The 21,732-nt window shown below is 43.1% G+C and overlaps 1 protein-coding gene across 2 annotated transcripts in view; it reads right to left on the bottom strand.

Annotated features, from left to right (window-relative positions):
* snz (snazarus) overlaps positions 1–9,247 on the bottom strand; it is a 264,501-nt gene extending 255,254 nt beyond the window's left edge. For both annotated transcript variants that reach the window (XM_068383069.1, XM_068383070.1), the window contains exon 1: positions 9,111–9,247. The gene's annotated coding sequence lies outside the window, so the exon portion shown is untranslated. The remainder of the gene's footprint in view (positions 1–9,110) is intronic.
* Between the last annotated feature and the right edge of the window lie 12,485 nt (positions 9,248–21,732).

The raw sequence follows: 21,732 nt of genomic DNA, 5'->3' as shown, positions 1-21,732 counted from the left end.
CAAAAAATGTTATTTTTATTAGTAAAATAAATTTTTGAATATACTTACCCGATAATCATGTAGCTGTCAACTCCGTTGCCCGACAGAATTCTACGGGAGGGATACGCCAGCTATCACAATACTAGAAGGGGGTGTACTCACCAGCGCCACCTGTGGCCAGGTACTACAGTACTTCTTGTTGACACCTCCTCAATTTTTCCTCGGTCCACTGGTTCTCTATGGGGAGGAAGGGAGGGTCAATTAAATCATGATTATCGGGTAAGTATATTCAAAAATTTATTTTACTAATAAAAATAACATTTTTCAATATTAAACTTACCCGATAATCATGTAGCTGATTCACACCCAGGGGGGTGGGTGAAAACCAGTGTACAAGATTAAAGGATAGCTAAGTATCCCGTATTTCATATAATCAGTTATCTCAAAATAACAATGAAATAATAAGTACCTGGTAAGGAAGTCGACTTGAACCGTTACTCTGCCTTTTTTTAAGTTCGTCTTCCTTACTGAGCGCAGCGTTCCTCTTAGGAGGCTGAATCAACTCTAAGGTGCTAAAGTATATAGGGCTGCAACCCCTACTAAAGGACCTCTACACAACCTCTAACCCAGGCGCTTCTCAAGAATGAATTGACCACCCGCCAAATCAAAAGGATGCGGAAGGCTTCTTAGCCTACCGTAACAACCATAAAAACAACAATAAAAGCATTCAAGAGAAAGGTTAAAAAAAGGTTATGGGATTAAGGGAATGTAGTGGCTGAGCCCTCACCTACTACTGCACTCGCTGCTACGAATGGTCCCAGGGTGTAGCAGTTCTCGTAAAGAGACTGGACATCTTTAAGATAAAATGATGCAAACACTGACTTGCTCCTCCAATAGGTTGCATCCATTATGCTCTGCAGAGAACGGTTTTTATTAAAGGCCATCGAAGTAGCTACGGCTCTCACTTCGTGGGTCCTTACCTTCAGCAAAGCCAGGTCTTCCTCCTTTAAGTGAGAATGGGCTTCTCTAATCAGAAGCCTTATATAATACGAAACCCCGTTTTTGGACATGGGCCTCGAAGGGTTCTTGATTGCACACCATAAGGCTTCTGACTGTCCTCGAATAGGTTTTGACCTATTAAGATAAAATTTCAGAGCTCTGACAGGGCAAAGAACTCTTTCTAGCTCGTTACCTACCATGTTGGAGAGGCTAGGTATTTCAAACGATCTAGGCCAAGGACGTGAAGGAAGTTCATTCTTAGCTAAGAATCCGAGCTGTAAAGAACATGTTGCAGATTCGGATGTGAACCCAATGTTCTTGCTGAAGGCATGAACCTCACTGACTCTTTTAGCTGTTGCAAGGCAGACGAGAAAAAGAGTCTTGAGGGTAAGGTCCTTGAAGGAAGCTGACTGGAGAGGTTCGAACCTAGGTGACATAAGGAACCTTAAGACTACGTCTAGATTCCAGCCTGGAGTGGGTAGACGACGTTCTTTAGTAGTCTCAAAAGACTTAAGAATGTCTTGAAGGTCCTTGTTGGAAGAAAGGTCCAAACCTCTGTGGCGGAGAACTGAAGCCAACATACTCCTGTACCCTTAAATCGTAGGAGCTGAAAGGGATCTCTCATTCCTAAGATGTAATAGGAAGTCAGCTATTTGGGTCACAGAGGTATTGGTAGAGGAAACTGCATTGGCTCTACACCAGCTCCGGAAGACTTCCCACTTGGATTGGTAGACTCTACGAGTGGATACCCTCCTTGCTCTGGCAATCGCACTGGCTGCCTCCTTCGAAAAGCCTCTAGCTCTAGCGAATCTTTCGACAGTCTGAAGGCAGTCAGCCGAAGAGCGTGGAGGTTTGGGTGCAACCTGTCTACGTGAGGTTGACGTAGAAGGTCCACTCTTAGAGGGAGAGTCCTGGGGACGTCGACCAGCCATTGAAGTACCTCTGTGAACCATTCTCTTGCAGGCCAAAGGGGAGCAACCAGCGTCAGCCGTGTCCCTTCGTGCGAGATGAACTTCTGAAGGACTTTGTTTATGATCTTGAACGGTGGGAATGCGTAAAGGTCGAGATGGGACCAGTTCAGCAGAAAAGCATCCACATGAACTGCTGCTGGGTCTGGAACTGGGGAACAGTACAAAGGAAGTCTCTTGGTCATGGAGGTGGCAAACAGATCTATTGTCGGCTGACCCCACAAGGTCCAAAGTCTGTTGCACACGCTCTTGTGGAGGGTCCATTCCGTGGGGATGACCTGATCCCTTCTGCTTAGGCGATCTGCTGAGACGTTCATGTTGCCCTGAATAAACCTCGTAACTAGGGTGAGGTTTAGACTTCTTGACCAAATGAGGAGGTCCCTTGCTATCTCGTATAGGCTCCTCGAATGGGTCCCTCCTTGCTTGGAGATGTAAGCCAAGGCTGTGGTGTTGTCGGAGTTCACCTCCACCACCTTGCCTAGCAGGAGGGACTTGAAGTTCAATAGGGCTAAATGAACTGCTAGTAGCTCCTTGCAGTTGATGTGGAGCGTTTCCTGTTCCTCGTTCCACGTTCCCGAGCACTCCCGTCCGTTCAAGGTCGCGCCCCAGCCCGAGTCCGATGCATCCGAGAAGAGATGAAGATTGGGGGTCTGAATCGCCAACGATAGGCCCTCCCTGAGAAGGAGATTGGTCTTCCACCACAAGAGAGTGGTCTTCATCTCTTTGGTGACTGGGATAGAGACTGCTTCGAGAGTCAAACCCTTGTCCCAATGAGCTGCTAGATGGAATTGAAGAGGGCGGAGGTGAAGTCTCCCTAGCTCGACGAACAGGGCCAACGATGAAAGGGTCCCTGTGAGACTCATCCACTGTCTCACCGAGCAACTGCTCCTCTTCAGCATGCTCAGGATGCAATCTAGGGCTTGGCTTATCCTTGGGGCCGATGGAAAAGCCCGAAAATCCTGACTCCGAATCTCCATTCCCAGGTACACAATGGATTGGGAGGGAATGAGTTGGGACTTTTCTAGATTGACTAACAGACCCAGTTCTTTGATCAAGTCCAAAGTCCAGTTGAGACTCTCCAGACAGCGACGACTCGTGGAGGCTCTCAACAGCCAGTCGTCTAAATAAAGGGAGGCTCTGATGTCCGATAAGTGGAGGAATTTTGCTATATTCCTCATCAGATGCGTAAACACCATAGGAGCTGTGCTTAGGCCAAAACACAGGGCTTGGAATTGGTAGACAACCTTTCCAAAAACGAATCTCAGGAAAGGTTGGGAGTCTGGATGAATAGGAACGTGAAAGTAAGCATCTTTCAGGTCCAACGAGACCATCCAGTCCTCCTGCCTGACCGCTGCTAGGACCGACTTCGTCGTCTCCATCGTGAACGTCTGCTTGGTGACATAAGCATTGAGCGCGCTGACGTCCAGCACCGGTCTCCAACCTCCTGTCTTCTTGGCCACCAGAAAGAGACGGTTGTAGAAGCCCGGGGATTGATGGTCCCGGACTATAACCACTGCCTTCTTCTGTAAAAGGAGCGACACCTCCTGGTGCAACGCTAGCCTCTTGTCCTTTTCTTTGTAGTTGGGAGAGAGGTTGATGGGAGATGTGGTCAGAGGGGGTTTGCGGCAGAATGGTATCCTGTAACCCTCCCTCAGCCAACTGACAGACTGGGCGTCTGCACCTCTCTTTTCCCAGGCTTGCCAGAAGATCTTGAGTCTGGCTCCTACTGCTGTCTGGAGAGGAGGAGAGTCAGTTTTTGCCTTTAGAAGCCTTGGAACCTTTCCTAGACTTGCTCCTGGAAGAGTCTGGACGGGAGCTTCCTCGGCTGGGGGCTCTACCACGAAAGGGCGGAATAAACCTCGTAGCAGGAGTATCAGCCACTGGGGTGCGATAAGTCCTGGGGACTGAGGTAGCAACCTTAGTCTTACGAGCTGATGAGGCCACAAGATCATGGGTGTCCTTTTGTATCAGGGCCGCAGACAAGTCCTTAACAAGCTCTTCGGGAAACAGGAACTTAGAGAGCGGAGCGAAAAGGAGTTGAGACCTTTGACAAGGTGTGATGCTGGAGGAAAGGAAGGAACAAAGCTGCTCCCTTTTCTTAAGCACTCCTGACACAAACATTGAAGCAAGCTCGCCAGATCCATCCCTAATAGCCTTATCCATGCAGGACATTAAGAGCATGGCTGAGTCCTTGTCCGCAGGGGAGGTCTTCTTGCTAAGGGCCCCCAGGCACCAGTCTAGGAAATTGAACATCTCAAAGGCTCTAAATACACCCTTAAGGAAGTGATCTAGATCGGAGAAGGTCCAGCAAACCTTAGAGCGCCTCATTGCTGTTCTACGAGGAGAGTCTACCAAACTTGAGAAGTCAGCCTGGGCAGAGGCAGGTACTCCCAAGCCTGGTTCCTCTCCTGTGGCATACCAAACGCCCGCTTTAGAAGTGAGCTTAGTCGGAGGAAACATAAAGGAAGTCTTTCCTAGTTGCTGCTAGAGGACCTTGCAAAGACGAGCTTAGTATAAGTAGACTTGGCCGGCTGCATGCCCAGCGAAAACTCAGATGGCGGAGAGCGGGGGGTAGCAGAGACAAAATGGTCTGGGTATACCTCTCTGAAAAGAGCCAAGACCTTATGAAAGTCAATAGGAGGCGGAGAAGACTTGGATTCATCCACGTCTGATGAGGGATCCAGGTGTGCAGCCTCATCATCAGAAACCTCATCACCAGAGTGTAGCGAAGTGAGAGGTAAGGTATGCTGAACAGCAGAATCTGCACGAGCGGGAGCAAAAACGCTTGTGGTTTCATCCTCAAGTCTCTGCTGCTGAGGCAAAACCTGAGGTTCAGGCTGCAAAGGCTGGTCAAAAGGAGTAGCAGAAGGAAGGCGCATGGGCGGAGGAGGCTGACTCCTGGCATGAGAGTCTTGCCTCAAGGGTTGCGCTTGCTGTAAGGTGAGCGGATGCGCAGTAGCAAGTTCCTGAGGAACGAGTTGAGGTTCCTGAGGTGTGAGCTGCGAGAGTTGGGGTAGAGGCTGCGCAGAACGCATTACTTGTCTCGCGAGTTGAGGTTCCTGAGGCGCAAGGCTAAGGTGTTGAGGCTCTCGCCTTGAGGAGGGTTGAGGTCGCTGCAGCGAGAGCTGAGGTGTCTGCCTCATGGATGGGAGAGGTTGTTGTACCTCAAGAGAGTGTTGCCTCACTGGTGGAACCGCAAGTGGAAGCGGAGGAAGTAAGGTATAAGCTTCCTGTTCCCATTGCTGAGGTTGCCTTAAGGAAGGCGGAGGTAGCTGCACACCACTGGAAACTGGTAACTCAGTACGTGGTAAGGTATCCTGAGGAGCCTCAACATCGTACGCCTGGCAGGCAGGACTGCGGTTAGGCGGAGCGATCGCAGGAGGAGGTGTAACCTTCTCAGCCTGACACTCACGCATCAAGACCGCAAGTTGTGACTGCATGGACTGCAGTAGAGTCAACTTGGGGTCGGCAGACACTAAGGTCTGCTGAGGCAAAGCCTTAACAGAAGAGATCTGTTGCGGCAGCACCTTACTCCTCTTAGGAGGAGTGCCTTCAACTGATGACTGCGGCGAGTCAGAGCTGATCCAATGACTGCAGCCAGGTTGTAGAGCTCTTGAGGTCTGGACTCTGCGTTTGAGAGGTCTTGAGACCTGAGTCCAACGTTTCCTCCCTGACAATTCTTCAGCAGACGAGTAAAAGACGGGCTCAATCGTCTGCGGGTGGGAGTGACGGTCTCTGGAAGACACGCCCGCAACCACCGAGGATACTTCTGTGCGCCGATCAAGGCCTGCCGAACCCTTTTGCCCTTCGACATTGCTTCTCCCCTGGGCTTGGGAGCTTGCAAGAGGTCCCGGACTGGGAGGACGACTGGCACGCACAGAAGTACCCTCACGCACCACACTGACACTGACACTAGCACTTGGCACTGCACTGACACTAGCACTCGTCACAGCACTGGCACTATTACCACCCACTGCACTCTTGACCTTAAGTTCCTTGACTTCGGCCATAAGAGACTTATGATCACTAACCACCGACTCCACTTTGTCACCTAAAGCCTGAATGGCACGCAAAACAACAGACATATCAGGTTGAGGGCAAATAGTAGGTTCAGGGGTAGCCACTACAGGGGGAGGAAAAGGTAGGGGATCATGAGGTGAGGAAAAAAGTGAAGAGCGAGAAGAACTCCTCCTAACTCTCCCCCTCTCCAACCCGGTTGAACACCCAAGAAATCGGACAAAATCAAGTTCCGAAAGTCCGGCGCACTCCCCACATCGATCCTCCAACCGACAGGGTCCCTCCCCACAGTCAGAACAAGCGGTGTGAGGATCCACCGAGGCCCCCGGAACACGGCCACCACAAGACCCACATCGTCTATGGGGTGGGGCCCGTGAAATGTCAGACATCCCGAATCAAAGAGCTAGCCAAGTGGGGATTCCAAATCAAGCAAAAAGATCGTTAACCATTAATCAGTACTAAATAATAGCTATCTAAGCTAATATAGAAGTTTTCCAGTAAAGCGACAGCCGAAATCTGAGAGAAATACTTCACCAAAAGCCGTGAAAATACTCCAAGATCATAAGCGTATCCCAGAACGTCTTGCCGGAAGCACGACAGAGGAAAAATTGAGGAGGTGTCAACAAGAAGTACTGTAGTACCTGGCCACAGGTGGCGCTGGTGAGTACACCCCCTTCTAGTATTGTGATAGCTGGCGTATCCCTCCCGTAGAATTCTGTCGGGCAACGGAGTTGACAGCTACATGATTATCGGGTAAGTTTAATATTGAAAATTACAGTTTATATTCCCTCCATTGTGTCTATTTACAATATTTAGTTTTAACGTATTAGTTCTTGCTCTAAAAAATATCACTGAAGCAAATGTATTGTCATAAATTAACTCTTCCTTAATTTCTTTCTTCCACGTTCTATATATTTCTAGGCTCACTTTACTTTCTATTTCTTCTTTCCACTTTTCAGTATCCCACTTTCTGGTTTCCGTTTTTATTTCTGCCTTGTTCATTCTTCTTATTTGTCTTATACCTAAACTTAATTCTTCCAAATACTTTGCAGGTTGTTTCCACCATCTTCCTTCTTTTTCTTGAATATCCTGGATAATTATTTTCAGTATTTCCTTCTTTCCATTCAAGGTACGATTTAAGTACTGCAGCTTCCCATCCATCACCCTTGTTTTCATAGAAGATGCACCTATCTCCCCTCTTAGAGCAGTGTTAGCTGTGCTTTTAGTGGCACCTAAAATCTTCCTATGTACCCCATTCTCTATTCTTTGTAGTTTCTCTATTTCAGTTTCTGTTAGATTTATAACATTTGTTCCATACAAAATAGATGGTAAAGCAATACTTTTCCAGAACGTTTTTCCTATCATCACTTTATTGCAACTTTTCTCTATAACTGAATATGTTAGATTAGCTAATTTTTGTGCCTTTTCTATCATTACCCTTTTCTGAGTTTTAAATATATTCCTACTATTGTCTAGCTTTATTCCTAAGTATGTCAAACTTTCTACTACTTTGATTCCCTCTATGATATCTGGCTTTTCTTTCATATTGTAAATCATAATATTACTCTTCTCTTTATTAATTTCCAACCCACATTTTTTACTAGTTTCTACTAATATCTGAATGTTACGCTTAGCATTATGTATATCCTGTGCAATTATTAAGGCATCATCTGCAAAAAATAATGATTCTATCTTTATTAACTGATTTCTGAAACCGTTTCCTTCCTCTTCTATTTTCTTCATGATAATATACGTAATCAGTTTAAAAAGTGAAGTTGATCCTGTGCAACCTTGTTTAATTCCACTTGTAACTTCCATTTCTTGTTCTATACCTTCTCCTAAGTCAATGCCCGTAGTATCTCCTTGATAAATATTTGCAATTGCACTTATGATTTTGGTGTTAATTTTATATTCTTTTAAAACTTCTATTAATACCTCCCTTTTTACAGAGTCAAATGCTTTGCTAAAGTCTATCGCAGTTACTATTAGAGGTTTCTTGTTACTATAGCTCTCTTCCACACAATACTGTAATATAAAGATATTGTCCTCTATCCTGCCTCCACCTGTAAATCCTGCTTGACATTCATTGTCTTCTTCATTCATTCTTATGTGGTTTTCTATTTCCTCTTTCACCATCATCATGAATATTTTATAAGAAATATTTAATAGAGCTATGGGTCTTAAGTCTTTTGCCATTGGCCTTCTTTTCTTTTCAATCATCTTTGTTCTTGACTTCTTCCACATATTTGGTTTTTCTTTTTCGTCCAACTCATTTTGATAACATTTCTGTAAGGTTTCAAGACATATTTTGCTTTTTCCTAGTGCCTTATATAGTTCGGGTTTTAGGCCATCTGGTCCTGCCGCTTTTTTTGCCTTTAATTTTCCCAGGCAATTCTTTACTTTTTCTGTTGTGATTTTTGGATTTTTCATTGGTTTTATTTTTCCTTTTGTCACCATTACAAGGAAATATAAATTGTGATATTGATTACGACAATTCCGTTCCATAACCAAGCCATGGAAATTGACTATCTGTCATCATGTTGTTGTTTTACCAGTTACACATTGTTTTTTCTAGTACTAAGATGTGATTTAATTTATTCATATCTCCATTTATTATTGTGGTATGTAATGAGATGAAAAAACTCACATTAAGCATTGTTTGTACCAACAATAATGTGCAGAGAAGTATAAAATAATAGATCACTATTTGTATAAACATATGTTTAGTTCATGTTTCAGGAAAGAATTGAAGTGCCACTCCAATATAGTACTAGTATAAAACATAAAGGGTCGGGGGTCACAAGTTCTAAAACGGGCAATAATATCGATATATCCTAAATACGTTTCTTAGTATTACGTCCGACATTACGATCGATAAACACTGTATTAATGTTAATTTCTTATAATGAATGCACAATAGCTCATTCCCCAGTTTTAGGCAATATGCCGAAATCAATGAGACAGTTTTTATCCCTCTACTAAGGAAAAATATGACTTTGACAAGTCAACTTATTCCTCCGTAAAATCGCACCATACATTCTGCTTCTAGCCTAGACATATTACACTTTGTTATTATATTATTTCCTCTTAAACTAGCGTAATCATAGAAGTAAGACGCAGTTAACCCTTATTAGTGACATGCTTTACCTGGCCTGTATCTGCCTTGCTTTCAATTTTGAATACAGCGGAAACACACAAAAGTCACAAAACAGTATAACGGGAAAGTCTGTATAGTAGTGTGTACCAGATGTTCTCGCTCCAGCAATTGTTTACCTCGTATCAGCTGATCAATGAAATACGTTTTCTTTGATGACGTTCAAATTCTCCGCTTTCTTTCCATTTATTTCTATCGGTAACCAGTGGACACAGCGAATATGAATTAATGATTAGATAAGTATTTTACATAAATACAAGAAATTAATTCAATGTAGAATATTTCATTTGAAGATTTTGTAAAATTCGTTTTTGTATATAAGTCAATTTAGGTAATAGTAGTACCCGGAAGTTGCTGTTTAACGGCTCTCCCAATCGTTCTATTTTTTTTTTATGCTTATCAAGTTACTTTTATTTCCCTTATTCTATCTTATTTTCTTGTATTCATGTTGAATATGCAATATTGTTTCTCGTCAACTTATCCTTCTCATCATTTTTGTTCGTATCGTTTATGATTTCAAGTTGTACCTCTTTTACGGGCTCCCGGATAAAGTAACTAATCCTCTATGTCCCTTGACCTACTAGAAGCCCTATCCCTGATCTTAAGCCATACCTTGTAATCTTACTTTACTTATGACGGCTGTTTTTCCGGTTCTATACAGCAGGAGAACCCTAATCCCTACAGGACCTCCACTATCATTTTATCTTGTTCGTTCAGAGTATTCAACATTTCATATCACGTATTACTCATTTACTGTTATATCGTCACTGTCAAAGGACTTGCGGAATAAGAACGTCTTCAGTTTCCTGTGGGAGCTTATTGTATAGTTTTGGGGCCGTATATTTAAAGGCTCTAGACTCTAGAGCGCACAGTAGACATGTAACTAAGTTCTAAAAGTTTGAAACCATCTGTAAGTATTCTCATTTCGACACGATTTGAGGCTGCGCAATATATAGCAATTCTTTACGTCATTTTGGACAATCGGTTCTGATAACTTGGTGGGCTATTGGACATTTTAATTCAATTTCGCTTTAATCTGCAGCCAGTCTAAATCAATTAGTTTGGGGGTGATCGTTCCTCTAGGTGGGACACCTTTTATAAGTCTTGCGCCTCTATTCATTATGTTTTTAGATTTATTAAGCTGTACCTTTGTTGAATTGTAATAGATGGAGTTACAGTAGTCAATCTTGGTAATAACACAGTTTATCACACGTTGATTATTATTATTATTATTATTATTATTATTATTATTATTATTATTATTATTATTATTAGCCAAGCTACAACCCTAGTTGGAAAAGCAAGATGCTATAAGCCTGAGGGCTCCAACAGGGAAAAATAGCCCAGTGAGGAAAGGAAATAAGGAAATAAATAAAGGATGAGAATAAATTAACAATATATCATTCTAAAAACAGTAACAGCGTCAACACAGATATGTCCTATATAAACTATTAACAACGTCAAAAACAGATATGTTTTATATAAAGTATAAAAAGACTCATGTCAGCCTGGTCAACATAAAAAACATTTGCTCCAACTTTGAACTTTTGAAGTTCTACTGATTCAACTACCCGATTAGGATCATTCCACAACTTGGTAACAGCTGGAATAAAAGTTCTAGAATACTGTGTAGTATTGAGCCTCATGATGGAGAAGGCCTGGCTATTAGAATTAACTGCCTGCCTAGTATTACCAACAGGATAGAATTGTCCAGGGAGATCTGAATGTAAAGGATGGTCAGAGTGATGAAAAATCTTATGCAACATGCACAATGAACTAATTGAACGACGGTGCCAAAGATTAATATCTAGATCAGGAATAAGAAATTTAATAGACCGTAAGTTTCTGTCCAAGAAATAAAGATGAGAATCAGCAGCTGAAGACCAGACAGGAGAACAATACTCAAAACAAGGTAGAATGAAAGAATTAAAACACTTCTTCAGAATAGATTGATTACCAAAAATCTTGTAAGACTTTCTCAATAAGCCAATTTTTTGTGCAATTGAAGAAGACACAGACCTAATGTGTTTCTCAAAAGAAAATTTGCTGTCGAGAATCACACCTAATATTTTAAAAGAGTCATACAAATTTAAAGAAACATTATCAATACTGAGATCCGGATGTTGAGGAGCCACCGTCCTTGACCTACTTACAATCATACTTTGAGTTTTGTTAGGATTCAACTTCATACCCTATAATTTGCACCATGCACTAATTTTAGCTAAATCTCTATTAAGGGATTCAGCAACCCCAGATCTACATTCAGGGGATGGAATTGATACAATGAGAGTATCATCATCTGCATATGCAACAAGCTTGTTTTCTAGGCCAAACCACATGTCATGTGTATATAGTATGAAAAGTAATGAACCAAGAACATTACCCTGTGGAACACCAGATATCACATTCCTATACTCACTATGGTACCCATCAACAACAACTCTTTGAGATCTATAATAATGCTAAGAAACGACCCACCCACTCCCAACTGTTTGAGTTTGAAAACAAGGGCCTCATGATTAACACGGTCAAAGGCAGCACTAAAATCTAGGCCAATCATACGCACTACCTGACCACAATCAAGGGATTTCTGTACAGCACTGGAGATTGTAAGAAGGGCATCACATGTTCCAAGGCCTTTACGAAAACCAAATTGCGAACTAGGGAGTAGATGATTACCTTCAGCAAACTCATTAAGATGTTTTACCAGAAGACGTTCAAAAACTTTAGATAATATGGGAGTTATGGAAATTGGGCGGTAATCAGTGGGACTTGAGCTACCACAAACAGATTTACATAAAGGAGTAACATTACCAATTCTCCAACAAGTGCTAAAAGCTCCTCTTCTTGCTAACTTGCGCAAAATAACATATAACTTTGGAGCTAAGAGATCTGGTGTCTTTATAAAAAAACAAAGGAAAAATACCATTTGGGTCTACACCTCCATAAGCATCAAGGTCCATCAACAGAGCTTTAATTTCACGAGATCGAAAAGCTAAACTAGTTAGTTTAGCCTCAGGAAAACAGGAATGAGAAAGTTCAAGTTTTTCATTACTCTGTTTACTGTCAAAAATATCAGCCAAAAGGATTGCCTTTTCCTTTGGACAGTGAATGACTGAGCCATCTGGTTTAAGTGAAGTAGGAACTGTTGCATCTACACCAAAGAGTGCATATTTAAGGGTAGACCACCATTTATGATCCTGAGTTGTACCAGAAAGGATTTCTTCTATGGTTAAATTGCACTCCTTTACAGTTGAGGCATAAACTCTCTAAGCAAAAGCTTGAAGCTGAGTATAGTTGTTCCAGGTCAAATCTAACCTGTTACCCTTTCAAAGATGATAGGCCTCCTGCTTCTCCAAATAAGCACGTCTACAATCATCATTGAACCATGGTTTGTCCTTCACTCGGTACCTGAGCACACGAGAAGGGATACGCCTATCAATTATGTTGACTAGATTCTCATTCAAAGGGACATCAGGATCTACACTACTATATAATTGTGACCAATTCAAGCACAAAAGATCATGCAAAATCCCATTCCAGTCTGCTTGAGATTTCAAAGAAATTTTACAAGAGTATGATATATCAGGGACAGGCTGCTCAGTCTTCACTACTAGTGAAATCAAGGCATGATCATATGTCCCGACTGGAGAACCAACCTTACTAGTTATAACGCCAGGGGAGTCAGTGTATACGAGGTCCAAGCAATTAACAGACCTGTGAGTAGCTTCATTTATGATTTACTCACAGCCTGATTCAGAGGCAAAGTCTAAAGCTCTTAAGCCATGGCGATCGGTAGGAGAGATAGAACTAGTAGCCTTTCTATCATCTTCTTGTATCTTAGCTACAATGGTAAGAAGACAATCGAAGATAGAATTATCCATGTCTGGATTCCGGTAGTTCGAACACAAATAAAAGTTGTTATACCTGCCACAAATATACACCGCCATTCCCCTGGCCTTAGGGATGGCATCACGTTTCGACATTATTGGCTTCTTAAAACCAGTTATAAGGAGCTCAGATGAGTGCCTCATATTAGAAACCAAAATTTCTGAGCACAAAAGAATATCATACTGTCTGGACGCAACTGTAAGGTCTTGGATATTTGCATGAAGACCACGAATATTGCAATACAAAAGACGACATTGACGAAAGCTAGGACGTACTGGTCCTGGATTTCGCTCAATGTCTCCAGACAGCATAAGAATTAATAGAAATAAAAAAGAGACATCATACTTAAAAACTAGATTAACAAGAATTATAACAAAAACAATACGTACTGAATTATAAATAAAGTGATTGATGATATCCATAGACTATAGTAAAAAGTCGGAAAAACTGGTCAATATGGAGGAGCCGATACACCATGCAAGGCTAAATACCCTCCAGGATAGCCACTTCAACTGAAGGGAGGACAGTAAGGATGGTTTCGAGAAGAAAAAGAATCAGAAAAAGGAAAAGACAACCTCTTGATAAACCACCAGGCATCCATGGCCCTTCTATTAAGCCTGCCCAACTCACCATTTCAAAAAAACAAGAGGAAGTAAATAAAAAAATAATAATAATAATAAGATAAAATATTGTGCCCGAGTGTACCCTCAAGCAAGAGAACTCTAACCCAAGACAATGGAAGACCATGGTACAGAGGCTATGGCACTACCCAAGACTAGAGAACGAAGGTTTGATTTTGGAGTGTCCTTCTCCTAGAAGAGCTGCTTACCATAGCTAAAGAGTCTCTTCTACCCTTACCAAGAGGAAAGTATACTGAAAAATTGCAGTACAGTAATTAACCCCTTGGGTGAAGAAGTGTTTAGTATCATTGTTGTCAGGTGTAGGAGGAAAGACGAGAATATGTAAAGAATAGGCCAGACTGTTTTGTGTAAGTGTAGGCAAAGAAAAAATAAGCCGTAACCAGAGAGAGAGAGAGCCAATGCATTACTGTCTGGCCAGTCAAAGGATCCAATACCTCTCTAGTGGTAGTATCTCAACGGGTGGCTGGTGCCCTGGCCAACCTACTACCTTTACAGAGTATTCATCCAGATTTTTTTTTTTTATAAAAGCAATGTTTTTGAGATGATAACCAGCAGTTTTTACTACATTGTTTACTTGAGCATTGAGAGGTAAGTTACAATCAAAGAGATGCGCCCAGGTCGCGAACTATACTACTCTAGGTATCAGGACAGATTCGTTATTTGTGTTTATTTGAATATTCCCTTAGTTTCTTGCGCTGTGTTTCTTTCCCACCGCCATAAACCCAGTTTTGTTCTCATTTAATTTTAGTTTTTTGACTGTCATCCATTCTCTAAAACTATCAAGGATTCTGTTTAGAGTTTCAGTAGTATTTTCTATATCATTTATGGTGAAGTAAAATTGTGTATCATTTGCAAATAGTTTGAACTTTACACCACGCCTTTGTGGTATTTTCGATAGACTAATGGTATAAATGCAAAATTAGGTTGGGTCAAGTACACTCCCCTGGGTTACCCTTCTGTTTAAAGGTTCATATGATGAATAAGAGTTTCCAATTTGCACACAGTAATTTCTGCTAATCAAGTAGTTTTTCAGGTATTAAAAAGCTTCATCTTCAACACCGATGCACCGTAGATCATTTAGTAGCAATTCATGAACAACTGTATCAAAAACAGCACATTTATTTTCATCCCCCATTTCCAGCACTTACAACAGAACAGACTAGTTGTCTGGTAAAGCTTCTATTTGTTCTAAGTGACTGACTAGTTGTTCAAGAATTACGTATTCTAGCACTTTTGAAACAGGATAGATTCGAAATAGGTCAATATGAGTTTAATCCCTGATAATCCAAAGCACTTTTCAGAACCGGTGTGACTATAGCCATTTTTCAGATTTGGGGAAATTACTTTACTTTTACTTTTACTTTTAGGGGTTTATTTCTCGCCCTCCATCAGACACTACGAGTCTGTTCAGGCAGGTCTTGATGTGTGAAAATAATATCTTTCCAGTTTATATTTTGCTCTGTATCTTTTCAGTTATTCGCTAGCATTTGTACTCAGGCTTAATAGTTTTCAGATCACTATTATAACACTTTCCAAAGAGATAAGTTTTCAGGTTTTTCTTGAAAGCTGCCACATTTTTGCTATTCTTGACATCAAGTGGAAGGTCGTTGAAGAGTGTCGGTGCAGCATAACAAAAAGTTCTTCCTCCTATTGCATGATTCACACTAATTTCGAATAGTCTGTGACGGGCTGAGAGAAGGTTGTGACTCAAAGACAGTATGAAAGCAACTGAGTGAATTTATTATAGAACACTCTCCTGTATATACAAAACTTCTAAGCAACAAGAAATTTCATGTTAAAAAGCAGACACTGTTACAGAGGAGAAAAACAGACATGTTTATTCTGGTTCTTTTTAGTGCGAGGGAAGAGCGAAGATGCAAGCATAATATATACACAAACTGAACTATGTACGATCGTGTGACACACGGTTGGTACATGGCTCCCCCCCTAAAAATGACATACTGTACATGTTAAATAGGGTGCCCTGATCTAGAAAGGCGAACTGTAGGCGGGTCATCTGGCAGGAGATAAGCAGGTTTTAGACAATCAATGGAGACCCAGTCTTCTTTGCCACGAATATTTCGTAGGAATGCTTTCGGACTGCGTCGGATCACAAGGAAAGGGCCCATGTAAGGGGGCGTTAGCGGTGGCTTGCTAGTGTCGTTGCACAGGAAGACATGCGTTGCAGAGTGCAAGTCTGTTGGTATGTGATGCTTCGCTGGGGGCTTGTAAGTCTGGCGACATGGAGTAAATTTTCCCACGACGTGACGTATGCGCTGGAGATCGTCGGAGGAGGTTGTAGAAGGAAAAAATTCGGCAGGGACGACCAACGGGTCGCCATACACCATTTAAGCTGCCGAGATGTCGAGGGCGTCTTTAGGAGTGGTCCTTAGTTCCAGGAGGACCCAGGGAAGCTGAGTAAACCAGTTAGAATCCTTGCAGCGGTACATCAAAGCTGCTTTGAGGGTGCGATGAAAATGTTCAACCATTCCATTGGCAGCGGGGTTGTAGGCCGTTGTGTGATGTAGGGTGAAGCCCAGGAGATTCGCTAATGATGTCCACAATTGAGAGGTGAAAGTGGTACCCCTGTCAGAAGTAATAGGCTCAGGGATACCAAATCTTGCAATCCATCCTGAGAGTAAGGCAGATGTACATGAGGCGGACGTTGCAGTTTCCATGGGAATGGCTTCAGGCCAACGAGTGGAGCGGTCGATGACGGTAAACAGGTAACGATGTCCTTGTGATGTGGGTAGGGGGCCTACAACGTCGACGTGAATGTGTGCGAAACGACGCTGAGGTTGAGGAAAGGTGCCCACTCCAGAATCCGTGTGTCGATGTACTTTGGAAGTTTGGCAAGAAGTACAGGTGCGGACCCAATCCTTAGCATCCTTAGAAATACCGTGCCAAATGAACTTCGCCTTCAGCAGCTGTGCAGTAGAACGGCACGAGGGATGTGAAAGGCCGTGAATGAAATCAAACACCTGCCGGCGCATGGGAGCAGGAATCCAAGGTCGCGATCTACCAGTACTGACGTCACAGAGGAGGGTGGTGTTGGAGTCTTCGAGGGGGAAGTCTTCCCAACGGAGGGACGTGCAGGATGTCTTACATGCTTGATACTCTGGATCCTGTCGTTGGGCTTTAGCCAGGGCATTGTAATCCAATCCCAGTTGGACGGCAGCCAACGTGTTTCTTGACAGGGCATCGGCAACGGGATTCATTTTCCCAGGGACGTATTGAAGGGTGCAATTGTATTCAGTCACGGCGGAGAGATGTCGGCGTTGCCGGGCTGACCAGGCGTCAGACTGTCAAGTGAAGGCGTGCACCAGAGGCATGTGGTCTGTGCGAATGACGAAGGGCGTACCTTCTAAGAAATGGTGAAAGTGACGGACAGCTAAGTGGACCGCCAGCAATTCGCGATCGAAGGTAGAGTAACCCGATTCTGCCTTGGACAGTTTTCTGCCGAAGAAGGCCAATGGACGGGGCGAGCCGTTGACCACCTGTTCGAGTACTGCACCAATAGCGACGTCGCTGGCATCGGTGGAGAGAAGGAGAGGGGCATGTGGGATAGGAAAAGTGAGAGCTGCAGCAGTTGATAGGGCCTTCTTTGCATTGCAGAAGGTCGCTTCTTGAAGGGGACCCCACTTCAGGTCCTTTGGCTTGCCCTTGAGGGAGGCGTAGAGGGGAGCAAGAGTGGTGGCAATGGCTGGCAGAAAACGGTGATAATAACTGATCATGCCCAAGAATTCCTGCAGAGCTTTGATGGTCGAGGGCATGGGGAAGTCCTGAACGGCTGCTACCTTCTCAGGGAGGGGATGGACTCCTTCAGGAGTTATGCGGTGCCCTAAGAACGACACTTCGTTAGCGCCAAAGGTACACTTGTCGTACCGGACTACAAGGCCGTTTTGATGCAGGCGGTCGAGCACGATGCGCAGGTGACGGAGGTGTTCCTCTTTTGAGGAGGAGAACACAAGTATGTCGTCCACATAACATACACAGAAAGGGAGGTCCCCTAAGATGCCATCCATGAGACGTTGAAACGGGGCCCCAGCATTACGAAGGTCAAAACAGGAGTAATTGAAGGTGTATGTACCAAACGGAGTGGTGATGGCAGTCTTGGGGATGTCTTCTGGGTTCATAGGCACCTGATAATACCCCTTCTGGAGGTCGAGCGTAGAAAAAAACCTTCGCTTTGTGCAGGTAGGAGATCACGTCGGCAATGTTTGGGAGGGGGTAGTGATCCGGTTCTGTTTGCATGTTCAGGCGCCTGTAATCCCCGCACTGACGGAAGGAGCCGTCTTTCTTCAGAACGATGTGTAAGGGTGACGACCATGGGCTGGAGGCCTTTTGGCAAAGGCCCATTTCCTCCATTTCGGCGAACGTCTGTTTGGCGGCTGCCAATCGTTTCGGTGCCAGACGTCTGAATTTTACGAAGACTGGGGGTCCTGTCATCTTGATATGGTGACAAATACCGTGCTTGGCAGGAACTGTGGGCTTTTGGCGAAGTTCTGGACGGAAAACTTCCGGGTACGGCATGAGGAGGTGGGCGTAGGCATCCATGTGTGCGCTGATGTGGAGAGCGAGGTTAGAGGGGGCGGGTTGAAGAGGTGTCGACAAGTACGAGTCTGTGTTGACCAATCGTCGGTGGGCGACATCGACCGGAAGGTGGAAATGAGAGAGGAAATCCGCACCGAGGATTGGCAATGTGACGTCAGCAACGAGAAACTTCTCGTAACCGTAGGTGGATATCGCAGATCCGTTGGCAGCTACTAAGCGGATGTTGGCAGACGTAGACAGACTACGTCGTGTCCTGAAGAGTTTCCTTGGCAAAAGAGAACGACAAGCACCCGTGTCTATCAAAAATCGCACGCCCGTTCCTGCATCTTGTAAAAAGAAAAGATTAGAAACACGGGAGGCCACCGCCACGAGCGATGGCCTACTTACACGTTTTTTGGCCACTGACAATCCTTGGCACATTTCTTCGCGGTTGCCCCGAATCTGAAGTGGTAGTAGCAAAACTGCGGTGGATGGGAAGTAGTAAGTGGCTGTAGAAGTCGTTGGTTTGGGCGCGAGCGATTGGTGGGTGGTGGGTGGCTTTGTCGCTGCTTCGGCACATCACGGGGTAGGCGTGTATGTCTTACGGCATTCACGTCAGCTTCGGTTGACGTTGAATAGGCATCCTCTTCATCAGGGGTGGAGGCGTTGATGGAGGTCTTGAAGAGGCTGTCCATAAGGGCGTCGGCTTTGGTCATAAAGTCCTTTATGGGTAAACTATCGATATCGGATATGGCAGCGCGTATAGGTCCGGGTAAACGGCGTATCCAAAGGGCGTGAAGAAGGTTCACCTCACGAGGAGAGCCGTCTGCGGCAGGTTGCAGGCGAGCGATACTGGTCATTTCCCTGAGGGCAAGCGAAGCCCTTTGGTCCCCCAATGGTTGTTGCAAGAGCTGAAAAAGCTTTGCTATACGGACGGCTGGCGACGGCGAGTACTGCTGCAGAAGGTATGTTTTGAGGGCGTCATACGCTATTGGGGTGTCTCTTTGTTCACAAAGCCAGTCGGATATTTCCGGGAAGGCGTCCTCAGGTATCGCTGCGAGAACATAATCTGCTTTGGTGGTTGAGCGAGTCACGCCCTTGATGCGAAACTGGACTTCTGCGCGCTGAAACCAAGCAAACGCCTCTCCGCTGGTGAACGATGAAAGTTTCAATGGGGGAAGCCGCAGCGCCAACTTCCGCAGAGTCCGCCATAGTGCCAATGATGGAGGGGCGAGGGTCAGGGTGGAAGGCGGTGGGAGCGAGTCGATTTCCGGGGTCACCAATGTGACGGGTCGAGAGAAGGTTGTGACTCAAAGACAGTATGAAAGCAACTCAGTAAATTTATTATAGAACGCTCCTTTATATACAAAAGCTCAAAGCAACAAGAAATTTCATGTTAAAAACAGACACTGTTACAGAGGAGAAAAACAGACATGTTTATCCTGGTTCTTTTTAGTGCGAGGGAAGAGCGAAGATACAAGCATAATATATACACAAAATGAACTATGTACGATCGTGTGACACACGGTTGGTACAAGTCTATATGGGTCATCAGCATGCCTAACTCTTACAGTAACGCTAGTAGCTTGAGGGTAGGGGACCAAGCAATCACGAAGATATTTAGGCTTATCACTTGTAAGTGCTTTGTGAGTCAACAAGCAAATCTTAAATTCAATTCTAGCCTTAACAGGTAACCAATGTAGATCGATCAGTGCAGGAGTTATTCTCTCTCGAAATTTAATGCCTTTTATCAGTTTAGCCGCCCGGTTTTACACATTTTGAAGCTTTTTTAGTAGTGTATTGGGCAATTTATAGTACAGAGAATTGCAATAATCAAGCCTTGATATTACATGACTCATCTCTAAAATATTTGTACTGCCCTCTGTTAAATATTTTCTAATAAATGCTATGTTTCTCAGGTGATAGTTACACACTTTCACTGTGTTCACTATTTGATCCCTCATTGACAAATTACAATCAATCAGTATACCCAAATTTTTCACAACAGGCACAATCCCCACATCAGTGTCACCAATTTTTATACTTTGAAATAACTGGTAATTCTTCAAAGCCACCTTTGTGCCAAAAAACATACATTCTGTTTTATCATAATTTAATTTAAGCTTTTTCCTCTGCATTCATGTTTTTATTTCAGTCATTATCTCATCAATTTTCTTCTTTGTATCTGGTATTGTTGAAATTGAAAGGTAGAACTGAGTATCATCTGCATATAGTTTGAAGCCCACTTTTTGTTTTTTCAAGATATGTGATAGCTCAATAGTATATATGTTGAACAAGATAGGGCCCAGAACACTACCCCGTGGTACACCTTTCATAAGAATTCTCTCACTAGATCGGTTTCCAGAAACTTCAACAATAGTCTTCTTGTTCGTTAAGTAGCTTCGCAAAAATTCCAGTGCTTCCTCAGTCACTCCAATGGACTTTAAGTCGTCAAGTAAGTACTCGTGCATAACAGTATCGAAAGCAGCAGTAAGATCTAACATAATCAAAATTCCACACTTTCCCTCATCAAGAAGACCTATCATATCATTCATTATTGAATATAAGGTAGTTTCTGTAGAGTGAATAGCTCTGTAGGCCGATTGATTTTCCGGGAATACTTCTAACTCATCAATATGCGCCCATAATTGCTCACTTATGATTTTTTTCAATAAGTTTATACATGTAGGATAGATTTGAAATGGGCCTATATGAACTTAGTTCGTTTACATTACATTTTCCTTTCTATATTGGTTTGATCAACGCAGTTTTTTCACAGCCAGGAAAACTGGATTGTGATATACTTAGGTTAATTATATTTAGGTAAATATTATATACAACTTGCTTGCTTGGAGCTTCACTTATTGAACTATTTGGGAAAGGGTCGTTTCTACAATATGTATTCTTCATCTCTCTCATAACCTTTAACAAGTCACGCATATTTATTTCCTTAGATTTTATTAACTTCTTACCTTCCTTCACTGGCATAACTGACTGTCCTTCTAACTGATTTTGGGGGAAACCTCTATAAATTACACTCATCAATGCTTGCATTTGCTATTTTCATAATTATTCTGGCTAGACTAGAAAAGCTTCTTCTCCAGTTACTTCAGATATTGGCATTTGGTCAATCATACAGTTGGTTTTTTTTTTTTTTCGCTCTCTTGATAATTCTGGTGATATTTTAGCTGTGTATCTGGCCTAGCGTTAATCTGTGGTTGAATTTTTACAAATTACCTAGTTATATTTTCTATTTTGTTTTTAAAGAATACTAGAAAATTATTTGCTAGTTCCTGGTCGCTATACCCCTCTGGTAGCTTTTTTTCATTTAATTTCATCATTATGCCCATTTAGGAGACGGTATAACTTACTGTTGCTGCTTCGCGGATCTTTCTCTTATAGTAATCGCTTTTTTCCTTTTTAGTAGGTAGTTATATTGGCATATTGCAGTTTTGTATTTTACCCATGTGCTTTCAGTTTTTAACCGATTCCACTTTCTTTCTTTACACCTTTTTCCCTCTTTTTCTCTAAAGTCTCTCTATCAAACCAT

Source organism: Palaemon carinicauda, chromosome 11 (genome assembly GCF_036898095.1).
Source record: "Palaemon carinicauda isolate YSFRI2023 chromosome 11, ASM3689809v2, whole genome shotgun sequence".
Lineage (NCBI taxonomy): Eukaryota > Metazoa > Arthropoda > Malacostraca > Decapoda > Palaemonidae > Palaemon > Palaemon carinicauda.
This window is presented reverse-complemented; position numbering and strand designations above follow the sequence as displayed.